General features: G+C 34.2%; 1 pseudogene; it reads right to left on the bottom strand.

Moving 5' to 3' along the window:
• Positions 1-13,592: 13,592 nt before the first annotated feature.
• On the bottom strand, positions 13,593-16,405 carry LOC132616769 (putative disease resistance RPP13-like protein 3; annotated as a pseudogene).
• Positions 16,406-19,338: the final 2,933 nt, after the last annotated feature.

The following is a 19,338-nucleotide window of genomic DNA, read 5'->3' as shown; positions in this document are numbered from 1 at the left end:
TTGTTTTGTATTGTATATCTAAGTGTGTAGAATTTTATTCCATAACTTTAATCTTGTTTATGAAAATATTCATTTGCAAAGTTGGATGAAACCTCTTGTTATGCTTATGTATTGAATGATTTTTATTGCTATTGAAGTGGGTCTTTGTTGTTTTAATTAATCTTGTTCTTTAATGTTTCTTAATGGATTAACTAACCCTAAGACTCGCCCATTTACTTTGATTGAGCTCGGAAGAGGAAATCTAGGTTGGAAAAGATTAATTAACAAGAATTTGGGTCATTAAACCCATCTAATAACTTTAGTTCGGAAGAGAATAGTTACTTGAGATTAAATTGATTGTGCCTAATATCACACTCTAATGCTTGGAAAAGATTAGAGTGAAATTCATTGATTTGGTTGGAAGACTTTCAATGAGATTTTAGAAATCATTATGTATCAACATAAACCTGCTCTTAGTTGTAAAATCATAATATTCATTGGATCGTTACTTGAGAGTTCCTTGTATCCATGCTTGTGGCCATTGATCATTTTACTCGCTTTCTAGGTTAGTTTTATCTTTGGTAGTTTCAAAATCAAAAACCAAAAATTGAAAAAGTGTTTGTCGTAGCTTAGTTGGTGATAATTCCTTACTTGTTTAAATCGCCTAGTATATTGTTCCCTGTGGGATCGACCCCGACTCATAGTTAGGTAAATTATATTGCAATGACCGTGTACACTTTCTCTTTGAGGAGTGGATTTGGACGTTATCAATTTTGGCGCCGCTGCCGGGGAATAATTTGGCATATTTGGGTTAGTTTGGGATTTAAGCTTACTTGCTTTTGTCCAAACTTGTGAATATTTGTATAGTTGTTTTCTTTGCTGATTTTATTTTTTTATAAAAAAAATGGCATCATTCCATGAAAATGGGTCGGATGGAAGTTGTTCATACTTTGATGACCCTTGTCCTTATTGTGGAGGACCCCACTCTTCGCAAAATTATTTAAAGTCTCCCAGGGGAGGATTGTGTGCACAATCTCGAACCCATGAGTGGAACATATGTGATAGATGTGGTGGTCAAAATAGTCATTGGACTAATTGTGCTTATGTGTCCTTCCCTTCCCCGAACCCCCACTATGACGATTCTACTTTTTGTTGTGACAATGATAGGGAAATGGAAGTGGAAGAAGTTGAGAATGGACAAAATTGAGAGTTCAAGCTCATGATGGAATGCCTACTTGAAGGAGGAAATGAAAAGCAAAAAGCCTTGGAGGAGTACTTGGAAACTAGTCTCCAAAATTGATTGATGAATGAACACAAAAATCTTCCATGGGCATTTGAACAAAATCAAGAAGAATTCTCAAATGCTCAATATGAGGAGAGAATGCCCATGTTGGAGGCCAATCATGAAAAGAAGGAATCAAGAATTGAACATCCTCCAACCGAATCCATTTTCATTAGAGATGCCAAAGAAGAAAAGAAATTAGAGTCAACCGTTGTCTTGAGAAAAATGGTGGAAGTTGACTCTAGATTGGGGGAAAATGAGAATGTCAAAATCTCGAAAAATTTGCAAATTTGGAGGTTGAAGTCTCACTCCAAGCCTTTTTCAACATTGGATTTGTATGGTGATATGGGAATTGAGCCACATACATCCATGTTGGATGTTGAAGAAGAAAGACAAGTGTCTTACATCTTGCAATTCGAAAGAGTAAGAAGGCAAAATGACATTCCTCATTTGAAAGCCAAGAAGTGCAAAATGAAGAAATTAATGTTTGGCTTGTTCATCTACTTACCACCTCCCACCGCTCGTGGTCACAAACTTGAGTCCAAGTTGGGTGCCCAATTCATAAGCTCCAAATGGCGAGAAAACGGTAAAGTTGGCAATCGTCGTGCCGTGACGTTAAATTAAGCATTTAGTGGGAGGCAACCCATCGTTTTCAAAATTTTAAATCATTTTTGAAATTTTCTTTTTTAGAATAGCTTAGTAGATTATTTTTTTACTAATCCACAAAGTTTTAGAATTTTTGGAGTTGTTTTGAGCAGGTCGGGTTTTCAGAGCAGCCCCAAACCAGTAGTTGCTGCTGAAAAAAGTTTTCAGGTGACATCACCTGCGATTCGCAGGTCATGCCTGCGTTTCGCAAGTGCTGACAATAAAAAAAAATCAGGTGACATCACTTGTGAACCGCAGGTCATGCCTGCGAGTCGCAGGTGCTGACAGAAAAAAAAATTATTTGCCCTCAAACTATTTTATGTTTTGTTTTGATTATGTGCAATGAGGACACTGCAATGCTTGTAGTTGGGGGTGGCATGTGGTAGCACATTATATTTTGGTTATGCTTGATTTGTGCCCTTGCCGGTCTTTTGTCTTATGTATGGATATTGTGTGCCCTTGCCAGGCTTGTTTTGTGACTGTTGGTGTGGTTGTGAATAGACGTTGTTGCAAATGGAACTTGCTCAAATTTTTGAAGATTTTATTTTGTTGGCATGTTGTGGATTAGTCACTTTTATTATTTTATTTTCTTTCTTAGCTTCTTTAATTAGTCTTGTAGTTTAGGTGTAGATGCTCCTTTGAGGAAAAATATGGAAACTCTTGGCTTGTTTGGTACTAATAGAGTTAGTCTCTTGCATGTGAAATGTTCAAATGTGAATACCCTCCAATTTTTTTGTGAAAGTTAAAGAGCAAGGTGCATAGGAAAGAATGACCTTTGTGACAACTTTTTGGCTCATTTGGTGACTCTTTACCTACTAGTTAGGTTTACTTTGGATTATGAGATATTGCTCTAGTTGTTTTTGCTTAGGAAGTGAAATTGCTCCATCTTGACTAGTTCATATGCATGTGTGGTGAGTGTTTGTTGAATAATTCTTGTGCTTACTTTTATCATCTAGAACTTGTCCAGTTAGTCTTTCAATGTTAATTTTGATTATGTTGATTGGAGAGATGACCTTGGGCTATCTTTGTGATTTTTAAAAAAACCTCTTTAGCTTTTCTAGCCTACCATTGCATAAATAATATCATTAGTAACCTCATTTGAGCCTATGACCTTTCCTTTGATTGTCACATTACAAGCCTTTACCCTTCTTGACGAAATTCTCTCTTTTGAACCTTTTCCTCCTTGAACGTTAAATTGTGAATTTGAGGCCAAAAGCCTAAGTTGGGGGTGTTAGTGTTGCTTGAGAAGCGGTGAAGATTGATGTTGTGTAAAATTCAAAAGAAATGAAGAAATTTTGAAAAACACAGAAAGGTTGCAAACGTTTTGTGCAAAAAAAATGTATCTTTGTGAAAAAAAATAGAAATCAAGAAAATGGTTGCACAAAAATAAGTTGGAATAATTGGGGAAACTAGTATGCAAAGGAAGGAGTGATGTTTTGAAATGAAGAGAAAAGTGGACAAAAGGTATTGTGTAGTGTTCAAGGAGGGCGTAGTCACTTGTATCCCAAATACTTATCCTACCCTTCCTTAAGCCCACATTACAAGCTTAAAAAGTCCATATGTGATCTCCAACCGAATGTTCTTGCGTTAGTGATGATTGAAAATAAGGGCAAGCTTATAGTGTGATATTTGTTAGCACTAGAATTTCTTTGTTGAGTGTGAGTGACTTTGTGTTTATGTCCCCCGTGTTGGTGTTGTTAGGAATATAGTGATTTTGGGACTTTCTTTCTTGTGAGGGCATATGAATTAAGATAGATTGGCAATGTTGAAAAGTTCCAAGTTGAGTCAACTGGGCACATCTAGTAAGCTAGTGGTTTTGAGTCATTTATTGAGGCTTGAGTGTTGTTGCTTGATTGTTTTGAATTTCTATTGCATTCTTGAAATTGTATTTTGAAATGAGGGAGTTATTTGGTTGAAGTTTCACATGCTTGTAGCCTAATTGTCGGTACCAACCAAAGTCATGAGGGTTGTGCTTAGTTGAAGAATGTGCTTTGAAAATGATAGCAGCACTACCTAAGCTAGTATTGATGGATCCTCATTGAGATTTTAGTTTTGTTTTGCTTGAGGACAAGCAAAGACTTTAAGTTGGGGGTGTTGATGTGCCGCGAAATTACGGGATATTCAATGCTAACTCCTTAAGCTTTTGTGACTCTTCAAGCACTTTTGTTGTTACTTTTTGTGTATTTAGGTCGTTTTGTAGGATAAGATGTCCGGAGAGCATAACGGAGCAAAATAGAGCAAAAATAAAACAATCAGCACTTTCTGGCAGCACATGCTAGCAGCACTTGGTGCAACATGTTGTGCATGCAGCATCTGCGAGTAACACTTGCTGCAGCATGTTGTGTCTGCAAGTAGCACTTGCTGCACGCAGGGCATTTTTGTCCACAATTTGTTCCCGTTTTGGAGTGTTATAAATTCCCTTTTAGGGTTTGTAAAACATTATCTTTGGCCATATTTTCAAGCTTGGAGACTAGGGTTCCTACACCACACTTGGGGATTGAAGATTTGAAGTTTTGATAAAAAAATCCTTAACCTTTTACTCATTGCTTCAATTTCTTGCTTTGTATTGTATATCTAAGTGTGTAGAATTTTATTTCATAACTTTAATCTTGTTTATAAAAATATTCATTTGCAAAGTTGGATGAAACCTCTTGTTATGCTTATGTATTGAATGATTTTTATTGCTATTGAAGTGTGTCTTTGTTGTTTTAATTAATCTTGTTCTTTAATGTTTCTTAATGGATTAACTAACCCTAAGACTCGCCCATTTACTTTGATTGAGCTCGGAAGAGAAAATATAGGTTGGAAAAGATTAATTAACAAGAATTTGGGTCATTAAACCCATCTAATAACTTGAGCTCGGAAGAGGATAGTTACTTGAGGTTAAACTGATTGTGCCTAATATCGCACTCTAAGGCTTGGAGAAGCTTAGAGTGAAATTCATTGATTTGGTTGGAAGACTTTCAATGAGATTTTAGAAATCATTATTTATCAACATAAACCTGCTCTTAGTTGTAAAATCATAAGATTCATTGGATCGTTACTTGAGAGTTCCTTGTATCCATGCTTGTGGCCATTGATCATTTTACTCGCTTTCTAGGTAAGTTTTATCTTTGGTAGTTTCAAAATCAAAAACCAAAAATTGAAAAAGTGTGTATCGTAGCTTAGTTGACAGTAATTCCTTACTTGTTTAAATCGCCTAGTATATTGTTCCATGTGGGATCGACCCCGACTCATAGTTGGGTAAATTATATTGCGACGACCGTGTACACTTTCTCTTTAAGGAGTGGATTTGGACGTTATCAGTGTGGGATCGGGATCCATACCCGATCTGGTCAACCGATTTTGGATATTTTGACCAAAATCGACGTAGAAATTCTGGATAGATTCAATGATTTCTTTAATCAAAACTAAGATAAGGTGAAATTGAAGAAAATGGAATGTCTTGTATATAAAAATTTCTATATTTGAATTTTTTTTAGCCGAATCTCCGCACCCGTATCCATAACTGGATCCGTATCCCCGAATCTTAAAATTTAGATCATGAAAGATCCGACATATAGATCCGCACTCGAGTAACTTAGGTGGCGGTTGGTCTAACTAATGTGTGGGAGTGGGGCTTTTTTTTTGGGGGGGGGGGGGGGGGGGGGGGAGGGATATAGGGTATCCAAGGGTGAAGGAAAGAAACAAGGAGTGGACCCTCACACTTAATTAGTAGTGAAGAGAGGGAGAAGTTAAAATAAAGTGGGACCCATATTGTATACTTGTCAATTAATAAAGACCCTTACACAAATATGACATGACATATCTCACACATCATAAAGTTTTTCTCGAAAACACCACCCCCTCAACTTGACATGTTTTTTCAAAAAGACATTTAAATTTTGCGGGAATTCTATTATCCTCCTAAATAACTCCAAACTTATATTAATATGTCATTTTTAACTCAGTCTCAGTTTGAAGCAAAAAAGTAACTTCACGCACCAATTACTGACTGCCACGTGTCAAAGTGCCAAAAATTATAAAAGAAAAGAAGAAAATGACCATTTTTCATTAATTATTAAAAAAAAGGCACCCCGTCCCCACCTCCTTCTCCCTAACCTTCTCTCAAATAAAAAATGGCTTCTTCAATTTTTCTCCACATACTGCTTTTATACCAACACACACTTATATATGACATACACAGAACAGGAGGACAATTTTTATTTTCCATTCTTTTGCTCCTTTTTTTTTAAAAAAAAATCTACACTGCATCACCGGAAAAAGAGATCGCCGAAATTGTGCTCATCGGAAAATTTCTCAGGCCCGCTCTCTTCAAACTCCTCTACACTTTCAACCATAGTCATTGTTTTCAGCACACCCATTTCATTCCCTACTAATTTACTCCATCATAGTTGACTATTAAAGAGAGAAAAAACATTTAAAAACCTTCACCAATGAAGGCATAAAGACTCAATGAAGGATAACAGAGAAGAAGACAAAGTTACAACCACAAAAAAAAAAAAAAAAGGAAAACAAACACAATCAGACAGGAAAGAAGAAACGAAGACTAAAGGGCGAAAAAGGATAATTTTTTTTTTTGCACGGATTGCCCTTCTTTTGGGTGGTCTTTAATTTTTTTCTCCTCAAATTGTTGGTTTTTAATGTTTGTCCTTCACTTAAAAAGGTGACCGAAAATACTTTGATATTTTGGATTCGAACCTTCACTCAGTGAATAAAAAAATTCACAAGGCAACTTTTTTACAAAAAGTCTGCCTTATGTGCAAGATTTTGCCTTAAGACATAACTAAAAATCTACTTTAAGGCAAAATTTCCCGGAACAGGCAGATATTTAGTTATGCCTTAAAACATAAATAAATTTTTGCCTTGCAAGGCAAAGTATGCCGTCTTCCACATAAATTCTATGTAACTTCGCCCGAATAAGCATAGGTTTCCTATGCCTTAAGAAAAGATTATTATTTTTTATTCTATTGGGTTTCAAACCCAGAATCTCGAGATATTTTCGATCACTCTTTTAAGCGAAGGACAAAGATTAAAAAATAGCGGAACAAAAATTAAAGACCAGTCTGTAGGAAGGGAAATCGTGCAAATTGTCCAATTAAAAAAGGGTAAATTACGTATATATACATATTAAGGAGAAATATTTACGAAACGTGACGATAGTTTTCTATTTACAAAACATAACATTACAAACCCTATAACAAACATACTTTTTAAAAAATATATATATATATATATATTTTATTTGTTATTTTTTTCGCTTAAAAATTAATGTATGAAAGTTATATATCTCACTCAAGGCTTAAAAAGTTCGCTCAAAATTTAGTGTATGAAGACGGTATGAAACCTGTACGAAATGTGTATATCTCATTCAAGGCTTAAAAATCACCTCAAAATTGTATGTATGAAAACAGTATGACATTTGTATCTCGCTCAAGGCTTAGAATTTCGCTCACATTTTCGTGTATAATGTTCATGTTAGATTTCTCTAAAATTAATACAACTATAACAACATTATATACAACTTTGATACAACATTCAAGACTTAAAATAATCGCTTAAATTTTTGTGTATGAAATGTGTATATCTTGCTCAAGGCTTAAAAAAATCACTGAAATTTAGTGTATAAAAAACGTATGAAATGTGTATATCTCGATCAAGGCTTAAACATTACGCTCAAAATTTTATGTATAAGAATGGTATGAAATATGTATATCTCGCTCAAGACTTAGAATTTCATTCACATTTTTGTATGAAAAACTATATTAAAAATTTCGCTTACATATACACATTTCATACATTTTTCATAAAGCTTTCATACACAAAAATCTGAGGTAATTATTTAAGCCTTTGAGCAAAAAAAATAATATATATATATATATATATATATATATATATATATATATATATATATATTTGTTTTTTTAAAAGTTTAAAGTATTTTTAAAAAAAATATATTTTTTAAATTTTTTTTTTTTTTGAAAATAAAATTAATAAATAAAAAAACATATGAAAATCCGTCATGCTTCGTAAAATATCATTATGTTTTTTAAATAAAAAAAATTATCAACACATTTTGTAAATATTTCTCCTTAATATGTATATATACATAGTTTTCCTATTAAAAAATGTTGGGTCCATTCATTATGTGATATATTTAGCATAGAAAATCTGACACTTGAACATGGGGCTTGTGGAAAAATAAATGCGGCAGAAAAGTCTAAAGTAACAATTATATGATAGGTCCTGGGTTCGAGTCACACTGGAGGGGAAGTGTGAAAACACTATAAATCCTCCTAAATGGGTGGAAAAAAAAAAAAAAGTAACAATTATATATGTGATACAATTGGTCTACCACCTTATAATATTTTCTGGACATAAGTTTTGCGGTTTGATAATGTAAGTAGATATTTACGCAACTAAAAACAGATCATACTATCTGGTCTCTTCTTCTGCATTTTTCTTTTCCTTCTTTTTTTTCTTTTTTAAAAAAAATAGAAGTATCTTCTTGTTCTAACCAATCAAATTTGTTGCAAGTGTCTACACCAATTGGTATTGTTAGACTGTTTTCTCTCCACGGACAACTAAAATCATTTTTTGTGCGCGGACTTTTCTTTTTTCGGATGGTCTTTAATTTTTATCATTCGCTTAAAAAGGTGATCGAAAATATTTTGAGATTTTGGGTTTGAATTCCCAGTAAATCAATAAGTAAAAAAATTCACAAGACAGGACTTTTGCAAAAAGTCTGCCTTATGCGGCAGATTTTGCCTTAGAGCATAACTAAAAGTCTACTTTAAGGCAAAGTCTGCCAAAGTATGCCGTCTTCGGCATAAGTTTTATGTTATTTCACCCGAATAGGCATATGTTCATAAAAAATTATTGTTTGCGAAAAGATTATTATTTTTAACTCTACTGGGTTTCAAACTCAAAATCTCAGAATATTTTCGGTCAGTTTTTTAAGCAAAGAATAAAGATTAAAGACCAGAATTGAGGGATGAAAATTAAAGACCAGTCTGTATGAAGGGCAATCGTGCAAATTGCCCAATTAAAATTAATAAATGTTGGGTCCATTCATTAGGTGATATATTTAGTATAGAAAATCAGACACTTGAACACGGGGCTTGTGGAAAAATAAATGCGGCAGAAAAGTCTAAAGTAACAATTATATATGTTGTATGTAGGGTGTACAAACCAAACCGACAAACTGCACCAAACCGATAAACCGAGTCAAATTGAAAAAAAAACTTGACTAGTGGGTTGGTTTGACTTGGTTTGGTGTTGAGAAAAAAAACCCGATCATAATTGGTTTGGTTTGGTTTTAACTAAAAAGAGTCAAACCGACCCAAACCAACCCGATATTACATGTATTAAATTTTTAAAATATTTTATACATAAAATTATTTATTTGTAATGGAATTTATAAATATTTCTTTTATTTTTTCGTAGTTTTTTTTTTTATCTATTATCATATTATTCAAGCTTGAACTTAGAATTTTGAATGTCAATAAGTTTTGTATCCTATGGATATTTGTAAGTCAAATAAAGTTCAAACCAAAACCAGCTCAACACTAACGCTAACAAAAGAAATTCAATTTACCACTAGGAATGACAATAATGTTGGATATCTATTCTTTAGTTTTGCATAATTAGTTTAGAGAATGAAAATACATAACTTAAGTTTTTTTTCTTTGTCATGTAATTAATACTTATTAGCCGTGCTTATTTTAGCATGACTTAGTATTTTTAGATTATGGCCATTTTCTTTATGGCTTGTTAATTAGCAATATTTATTTTAACCGATTTTATTAGTTTTTGTTGAATATTTTAATACAATGTCATCACTCTTCTCACATTTTGTGTTATTTTCTTAAGAAACACCTTAATTATATAGTTGTATCTTACTAGGACAGAAATATTTGAAGTAAAAGTTATATGTATTGTATCAAGACTATTCCGGAAAAAAAAAATCCGAAAAACCCGAGAAAATCGAATAACCCGAAAAAACCCGAGGTTGAAAAATCCGAATTTTATTGGTTTGGTTTGGTGTATAAATTTAAAAATCCGACGCGATTGGTTTGATTTGGTGTTTAAAAAATCTGAATCAACCCGATCCATGTACACCCCTAGTTGTATTCAATGGTCTACCACCTTATAATTTTGTTTGGACATAAGTTTTACGGTTTGACAATGTAAGTAGGTATTTACGCAACTAAAAACAGATCATACTATCTGGTCTCTTCTTATGCGTTTTTCTTTTCATTTTTTTAAATAGAAATATCTTCTTGTTCTAACCAATCAAATTTGTTGCAAGTGTCCACACCAATTGATATTGTTAGACTTTTCTCTCTCCACGGACCATTAATTTTTTTTTTGTTGCGCGGATTACCCTTCTTTTGGGTGGTCTTTATTTTTTCTCCTCAAATTGCTGGTTTTTAATTTTTATCCTTTGGTTAAAAAGATGTCCGAAAATACTCTTAGGTTATGAATTTGAACCTCCGCTCAATGAATTAAAAAAAAAAATCACAAGGAAAGACTTTTACAGAAAGTCTGCGTTATGTGACAAATTTTACCTTAAAGCATACCTAAAAGTCTACTTTAAGGCAAAATCTGCCGGAACCAGCAAACATTTAGTTATGCCTTAAAGCATAAATAAAATTTTGCCTTACAAAGCAAAGTATGTCGTCTCCGGCATAGATTCTATGTAACTTTGCCCGAATAGGCATAGGTTCCTATGCCTTGCGAAAAAATTATTATTTTTTACTCTATTAGATTTCGAACTCAAAATCTCGAAATATTTTCGATCACCTCTTTAAGTGAAGGATAAAGATTAAAGAAGAGAAAATTGAGGGCCAACAATTAAAGACCAATATGTATGAACGGAAATCGTGCTAATTGTCCAATTAAAAAATGTTGGGTCCATTCATTATGTGATATATATTTAGCATAGAAAATCTAACACTTGACCATGGGGCTTGTGGAAAAATAAATGCTGCAGAAAAGTCTAAAGTAACAATTATATATGTGGTACAATGGTCTACCACCTTATAATTTTGTTTGGACATAAGTTTTGCGGTTTGATAATGTAAGTAGATATTTACGCAACTAAAAACAGATCATACCATCTGGTCTCTTCTTCTGCGTTTTTCTTTTCCTTTTTTTTTTAACCAATCAAATTTGTTGCAAGTGTCTACACCAATTGATATTGTTAGACTTTTTTCTCTCCACGGACAATTAAAATCATTTTTTTTGCGCGGATTATCCTTTTTTTGGGGTGGTCTTTAATTTTTTTCCTTCGTTTAAAATGGTAATCGAAAATATCCTCAGATTCTGGGTTCAAATTCCCACTCAGTTAATTAAAAAAATTCGAAAGATAAGACTTTTGCAAAAAGTCTACCTTATTTGCCTTAAGGTATAACTAAAAGTCTACTTTAAGGCAAAGTCTGTCAAAGTATGTCGTCTCCGGCATATATTTTATGTAACTTCACCCGAATAGGCATAGGCATAGGTTCATAGAAACCTGTGCTTTGCGAAAAGATTATTATTTTTTACTCTACTGGGTTTCGAACCCAGAACCTCAGGGTATTTTCGACCACCTTTTTAAGCGAAGAACAAAGATTAAAGATCAGCGAATTGAAGGGTGAAAATTAAAGCCAGTCTGCATGAAGGGCAATCGTGCAAATTGCCCGATTAAAATTAATAAATGTTGGGCAATTTGCAGGATTGTCCTTCGCTGGGAGTGGTCTTTAATTTCCCCCCCTCAAATCAGTGGTCTTTAATTTTTATCCTTCGCTAAAAGCCCCTTGGTTCCGGGTTCGAACCTCCGCTCACTCAAATATTAAAAAAATTCGCAAGACATAAGTTGGGTTTTAAACACTGCCTTAACGCAAAAATAAATAAATATATATATATATATTTATATGTGTGTGTGTGTGTGTGTGTGTGTGTGTGTGTGTTTTGTTGGATTTTTGCAAACTTCTGTCTTAAGGCTAACTTTGGGCAAAAGTTAGGTCTTAAGACAGAGGTTTGCCTTAAGGCCTAATTTTGGGTAAAAGAGTTTGCCTTAAGGCAAACTTATATCTTACGAATCTCAACTTCTGCCCTGCGAATCCTTTTTTAAAAAAAATTAAAATTTGTTTTTATAACATAATGGGGGTAGGGGAAGAGGAAGTGACAAAGGAGATTATAATGTGGGGATTCGAACCCTAATTGCAACTTATGTCTTGCAATTTTTTTTTTACTGAGTCTGAATTCGAATCCAGGATCTCTGAATGTTAAGCGAAGGAAAAATATTAAAGACCACCAATTTGAGAGACAAAAATTAAAGACCACCCCAAAAGAAGGCCATCCGCGCAAAAAAAAAAAAAAACATAAATGTTTATGTTTTCTTCTTGTTCATTATTAAATTAATAATAGGAAATGACAAAGATGAAAGCTAAGGAAAAGGTACATTATATTGCACGTGTTTGATAGGAAAATAAATATACAGAAAAAGGAAAATCGATAAAGAAGATGTTGATGATAGAGTTAAGGCAAATTGCAAAGACCTTCAGCAAATAATCAATCGGTTGGCATTGCTTTAATCTGTTAAGAATATAATTAAGCAAACAAAAGTAAACTTTTTTAAGAATTTAAGTTTCTAGATGAGACGGTTACACGAAATCTACATAGCATTAGAGCATACATGGGTTGTGGCTTCGAGTCTCACCGCCATCATTATCAAAAATATTTTTCACGTGTGTTTCTCATGGAAAAGAATTAGACCCACACGTGAGGAGCGTGTCGAGAATATAATTTAAGTAAATAAAAGTGTATCGTTTCTACAATTTAAACGTTTAGATAAAACAGTCACACACTTCTGCGGTGGCCTTAGTTTTGATATGTCAAGTCCCTTTTCATCATTCTACTATCCCCGATACTTATATTTAAGTACATTGAAATGTACTTGAGATATTTTTTAAAGATCTACGAAATCCAAGGCATTGGGATTGTTAAAAGGCTTTCCAAATAAGACACTTAGGGATCGTTTGTTAGAATATATAAGAATAGTACTAAATACAGCGCATTAGTAATGATGAGATTAGTAATGCTGAAATAAGTTATGGTGAGATTAGTTATGTTGAGATTATTTCTTATTCACTATTTGGTTTGGTGTATATAGAGTAGTTTTGTCTTTAACCATGTTAATGCATGTATTAATAACTCTTGCGTAGCTTATAACATGATTTGCCACAAATTTCAACAATACATGTTTAGGCGGCATTTGTTTCGGCACTTAATTCTCCCAATCAAGAAACTTGAGGGTATTAAAAATTGCTGACTGCATTACAGAAAAAGAAATCTAAGATAACCAACTTATAAGTCCACACACAGGACCATTACTATATCTATTGGTTCTAAAGCATCATCATACAATAACTGGGATCAGATAAATAGCTGGAATAAGTTATGGTGAGATTAATTATGTTGAGATTATTTCTTATTCACTGTTTGGTTTGGTGTATATAGGGTAGTTTTGTCTTTAACCATGTTAATGCATGTATTAATAACTCTTGCGTAGCTTATAACATGACATTCCACAAATTTCAACAATACATGATTAGGCGGCATATTTTTTGGCACTTAATTCTCCCAATCAAGAAACTTGAAGGTATTAAAAATTGCTGACTGCATTACAGAAAAAGAACTCTAAGATAACCAATTTATAAGTCCACACACAGGACCATTACTATGAGCCTGTTTGGATGGGCTTATTTTAAGCAGCTTATAAGCTGTTTGGGGTAGGCTAATTTATTTTTTGTGGCTTATAAGCTAGTTGAAGCTTATAAGCTGCTTTCGATAAACTAAGTCAAACGGACCCAATTATTTTTTTGAGCTTATTTTAAGCACAAAATGACTTTAAGTTGGCCAGCCAAACACTCAAAAAAACTGAAAACAACTTATAAGCCAAACCAAATGGGCTCTATATCTATTGGTTCTAAAGCATCATCATACAATAACTGAGATCCGATGAATAGCCCCAGAAGAAAAATGATGATTTTCTCAAAAGCACCTTGTTAGAGCCGAGAGCAGCCTCAAGGAAATCACTTTGACCTTGGGTTAACTGAGCATGAGATGCACTGAAGCTGCATCAAGCATAAGAGCGAATTCCATATTTAAGACAGAAAGAATAATAGAGAAGTGATGCATTTGCGATTAATCATAAAGATAAAATGTGATGCTTATTATAACTTATAATGTTTGATTTGTTCAGCCAAAGTCTAATGTGTACTGAAGCCAACAATTTCATATAGTGTATATTGATTCCTCGAACTAACTTACAATGTTTGATAAAATGTGATGCTTATTATACCTTACCTTCTGTTTGTTGGCCAAAAGATCATATTTATATTCTTTCTAACTATGAAGAAAGTGAAAAGAAAGATTCTTACAGCTTTTTCATTATCATAAGTTTCCTACAGCTTTTTCATTATCATAAGTCACATAGACTCTATTATTTGATTTAAGCTCTATGTTTTCCTATATAAATAACAATGAAGTCCATCACATTGCATTGTAATATATGGTTCAAAAATATTTTTACATAAGTAGGTCGAAAAAATAAAAAGATCAAGGGAAATGCCACTGAAATGAAGCAGAACAATAAATTCTACCTCATTAGGCTCTACAGCTAACTACACTATAGCATCCAGATGAAAAACAAATCTCCCCCATCACTCTTCCTCTGCGACCTGAAAATCAATTTCTTTTATGAGTAAAAATTCAAATTGGAGATAACAATTTCTGAGGATGAAAAGCTTTGATTAAGCACATACTTTAATCAACGCTAACATGTGTCTAGATGGAATATAAGATGAATAAAGTACTAAAGATCCATCAAAACATTAAAATAAACTATCAACTTTCTTATACTGTCAATAATTACCACTGCTAATGCCAATGCCAAAAACTTCTGGAAAAATACCACGATCTTCTAGAAAAATACCAAAATAAAGAAAACACTGCTTCAGCGCAGTCGGCAAATCATTGTAGCTCAATGATAATATGCAGGAGATTTCGATAGAGTCATCTTTAATGTACCCCAAAGGTGGTCCTTTACCTTTTGCCATCCTTTCAACCCTTTTTTATGCGAAAGTAGTCCGCTTAATACAACAATTGCAAGTGGTAAGCCTCCACACTTTTTCACCATATATCTAGCTAACCTTTGCATTTCTGAAACAATTGCCTGAACATTGCGTAGTTTCCTATAAAAGAGGTCCCAACTTTCTCCTTGGCCTAGGAAAGGAAGTTTATAGATAAATCTGCTCTTTCAGCGGCATCATCTTTACTCGTGATAATAATAACTCTGCTGCTGCAGTTCGGAAATGTTTTTTTCAACTTTTTTAAGCTTTTCTCTGAAATACAACATCAATCACCACAAGATATTTATGTTTTTTTAATAGATCACGAAGGTAAATTTCTAGATCTGTCTTGATCATCTTCAACAAATCTAGAATTTTCTTATTGCGATCGCGGATGGATTTTATGATATTCTTAAGGAGATCATGACGATGTACTATTGAGAAACACATATCCAAGCGCGTGTTGGGAAACTAGAGTTAATATTAAGACTGATGTAGAGATTTTTCACAAGAGTGATCCTACCTACTCCTCCCATACCATAAATGGAGATGACGCTTCGACGAGGTTCTGCTTTGAGAAGTTCAGCTAGCAGTCTTTCTACAACATCTTGAAAGCCAACAAAAATCTGCTCCTCATCTACATAGGAGGTAGTTCTCCTCAATGTTCTAGCCATGGCTGACCGATTGTTTGGCCGATTTCTTGGTCTTTCTCCTGTATTATTGATATCTCTAATACTATAAGTCTCTCGTTTGCGAGAGATATCCATGATACGCTGCTTGAGTGATTGGATCTCCTTGCTGACATTGTAGAATTTGGCCTCCTTCCTACATATGCAAGTGCAAGCCTTCAGACAACTAGCAAATCTATCGTCATCACCTTTACCAGCCTCGAAGTTTTAAGTCTCCAGTATAGCGACGCATCATTAGCAACAGAATTGATTTCAAACACCCACTGTTGAACTCTTTGATCTTCACTTTGCTTTTCCTCTGCATCGTTGAGGAAAGACTGCATAAAGAGCAGCTCATTTCGCAACCACAGCACATCCTCTCTTAGACTTAAACACAAGGAAACTTCCTGTATGAAGAAATCCCCCAATTTTTCTACTGCAAATGACACAAAGGCCTCAACCATCTTCAAGAGTGTTGGATTTCACTTTAATCAGAGCTGCAAAAAGAAGGTTGTATAGAAGATATTGGAAGAAAGCTAGAGAAAGATACACAAAGACATAAGCAGTTGATTGTGAGTTTGGCTGTTATAATCTGAGTGTTTAAGAGGGTCCATTCATTATGTGATATATTAGAAAATCTGACGCATGAACATGGGCCTTGTGGAAATGTAAATGTGAATGTGGCAGAAAAGTCTAAAATAGCAGTCATATATGTCGTGCAATGGTCCACCACCTTATAATTTATTTTGGACATAAATTTTACTATTTGATAATGTAAGTAGATATATACGCAACCAAAAACGGATCTTGCTCTTTTCTACTACGTTTTCTTTTCCATTTCACTTTTTTTTAAATAAAAGTATCTTTTGGTCCAACCAATCAAATTTGTGGCAAGTGTCTGCACCAATTGATACAGTTAGACTTTTCTCTCGCACAATTAAAATCATTTTTTTCGCGGATTGTCCGGTAGTCTTTAATTTTTGGCCCTCAAATTGCAGGTCTTTAATTTTATCCTTTACTTAAAAAAAGTAATCGAAAATATCTTGAAACTTTGGGTTTGAATCCCGCTCAATTAATAAAAAAAAATTTAAGATAAATTTTTTGTAAAAAATCTGTCTTATACGGTAGATTTTGTCTTAAAGTATAACTAAAAGTCTACTTTAAGGCAAAATCTGCCCGAATCGGCAGACTTTTAGTTATACCTTAAAGCATAAATAAAATTCTGCCTTACAAGGCAGCGTATGCCGTCTCTAGTATAAGTTCTATGTAATTTTTCCTGAATAGGCATAGATTTTCTATATTTAAGATTATTATTTTTGATTCTATTTAATTTCGAATTCAAAACCTCAAAATAATTTGATCACTTTTTTAAACGAAGGATAAAGATTAAAGAACAGCGATTTGAGAACGAAAAATTAAAGACCAGTCTGTATGAAGGACCATCGTGCAAATTGCCTAATTAAAATTAATAAATGGTGGGTCCATTCATAATGTGATATGTTTAGCATAGAAAATCTGACGCATGAACATGGGCCTCGTGGAAAGATAAACGTGGCAGAAAAGTCTAAAGTAACATTCATGTATGCTGCAGCTGTACAATGGTCCACTACCTAGTAATTTTGTTTGGACATAAAGTTTTACGATTTAATTAGAGGAGAGAATACATCGAAAACAGAGAAATTTTATGGTGGATGAGGCATGTGAGGGTGATAACTTTTCTTTTTAAAAGGTGTATGGGTCCCACTTCTATTTACTCTCTCATTCTTGGTGCTATTTCTTTCTCCAAAAGCAGTAACTCCATTTCTTTAATTCTAATAATTCTTCTATCGTCTGGTCTTTTAGATCAATTTTTTTCTTTAACTCAATTCTTTTTTTACTTTTTTCAACAATTCTTTTTGTAATTTTTTCAACCAATTCTTTTTGTGTTCATTTATATATTTATCTTCTTCATTTGATACTTGGTACGTGTAGATAGGTTTGACGGTTTTGTATTTATTAAATTTATCAATTCTATAAAAACAAAATCAATAAGATTCTCAAATTTTTTTTTTTCAAAATTTTCAGGTTCTTCTTGGTCGAATGTATTTATAACGAAATTAATTTGCTTTTTGTGAAGTACAATGTAAATGCCACACAATTTCATACAATCATATCCAATTCAGTCCATTGTAATCTTACGCACAAAAATATCAATCACAACTTCATAAAAGGCGAAAAAGTCATATCATACGTGAGAGCCTCAACTTTTACAAGATGACCTCTTTCTAACTTTATAAACCGTATATACTTGAAATTTCTTGATTAAAAGAGATGGATAGCTGTCAGGGACAACGAAAACATCAGGAGTGTAATGGATTCATTGAAGTTAATATATATGGACATTGAGATAAAATTGCAAGAACAGACCCGGTGTTAAATTGTTAAGAAACAAAAACTATGACAAAGTTAAAAAATATTTACGAAGTAGCAACAACAACAACAACAACATACCCAGTGAATCCCACAACGTGAGATCTGGGGAGGGTAGAGTGTACGCAGACCTTACCCCCACCTTAGGTAGGGAGACTGTTTCCGGAAGACTCTCGGCTTAAGAAAAAGCATAAGAAAGGTCAGATACGGGCAAACAAATCAAAGCAATTATGAAAATGAAAACAATGAAAGTAAATAAGTCATTATAAACCAACAGATACTCGCAGAAATCAAGAGACAAGAAACTATAGAGTAACATAACTACTCGTAAGAAAGGATAAACGCGACTACCTACTAGCCTTCTACCCTAATATGAGTCCTCCATACCCTCCTATCTAAGGTCATGTCCTCGGTAAGCAAGAAATGCGCCATGTCATGTCTAATCACTTCCCCCCAATACTTCTTCAGCCTACCTCTACCTCTTCTGAAACCGTCGCTGGTCAACCTCTCGCACCTTCGCACTGGGGCATTTACATCTCTCCGCATCACATGCCCAAACCATCTCAGCCTCGCTTCCCGCATCTTGTCTTCCACTGAGGCTATTCCAACCTTGTCTCGGATGACTTCATTCCTAATCCTATCGCTCCTAGTGTGCCCACACATCCATCGCAGCATTCTCATTTCCGCCACTTTCATCTTCTGAACATGAGATTTCTTGACTGGCCAACACTCCGCCCCATACAACATAGTTGGTCTAACCACCACTTTGTAGAACTTGCCTTTAAGTTTCGGTGGCACCTTCTTGTCACACAACACTCTGGAGGCAAGCCTCCATTTCATCCACCCTCCACCAATACGGTATGTGACGTCATCATCAATCTCCCCATTTCCTTGTATAATAGACCTAAGATACTTGAAACTATCTTTCTTCTATATGACCTGGGTGCCAAGCTTCACTTCCACGTCAGCCTCATGCACTATATCACTGAACTTGCACTCCAAGTACTCTATCTTGGTCCTACGCAACTTGAACCCTTTAGACTCCAGAGTTTGTCTCCAAACCTCCAGCTTAGCGTTAACCCCGCTGCGAGACTCGTCAATCAGGACTATGTCATCCGCAAATAACATACACTATGGCACCTCACCTGGAATTTGCCGCGTCAATCCATCGATCACCAAGGAGAATAAAAATGGGCTAAGAGCTGATCCCTGATGCAGCCCCATCACTATTGGGAAG

This window comes from Lycium barbarum, chromosome 11 (genome assembly GCF_019175385.1).
Source record: "Lycium barbarum isolate Lr01 chromosome 11, ASM1917538v2, whole genome shotgun sequence".
In the NCBI taxonomy this organism is placed as follows: Eukaryota; Viridiplantae; Streptophyta; class Magnoliopsida; order Solanales; family Solanaceae; genus Lycium; species Lycium barbarum.
The sequence above is the reverse complement of the archived record's forward strand: the minus strand, read 5'-3'. Positions and strand labels throughout refer to the sequence as shown.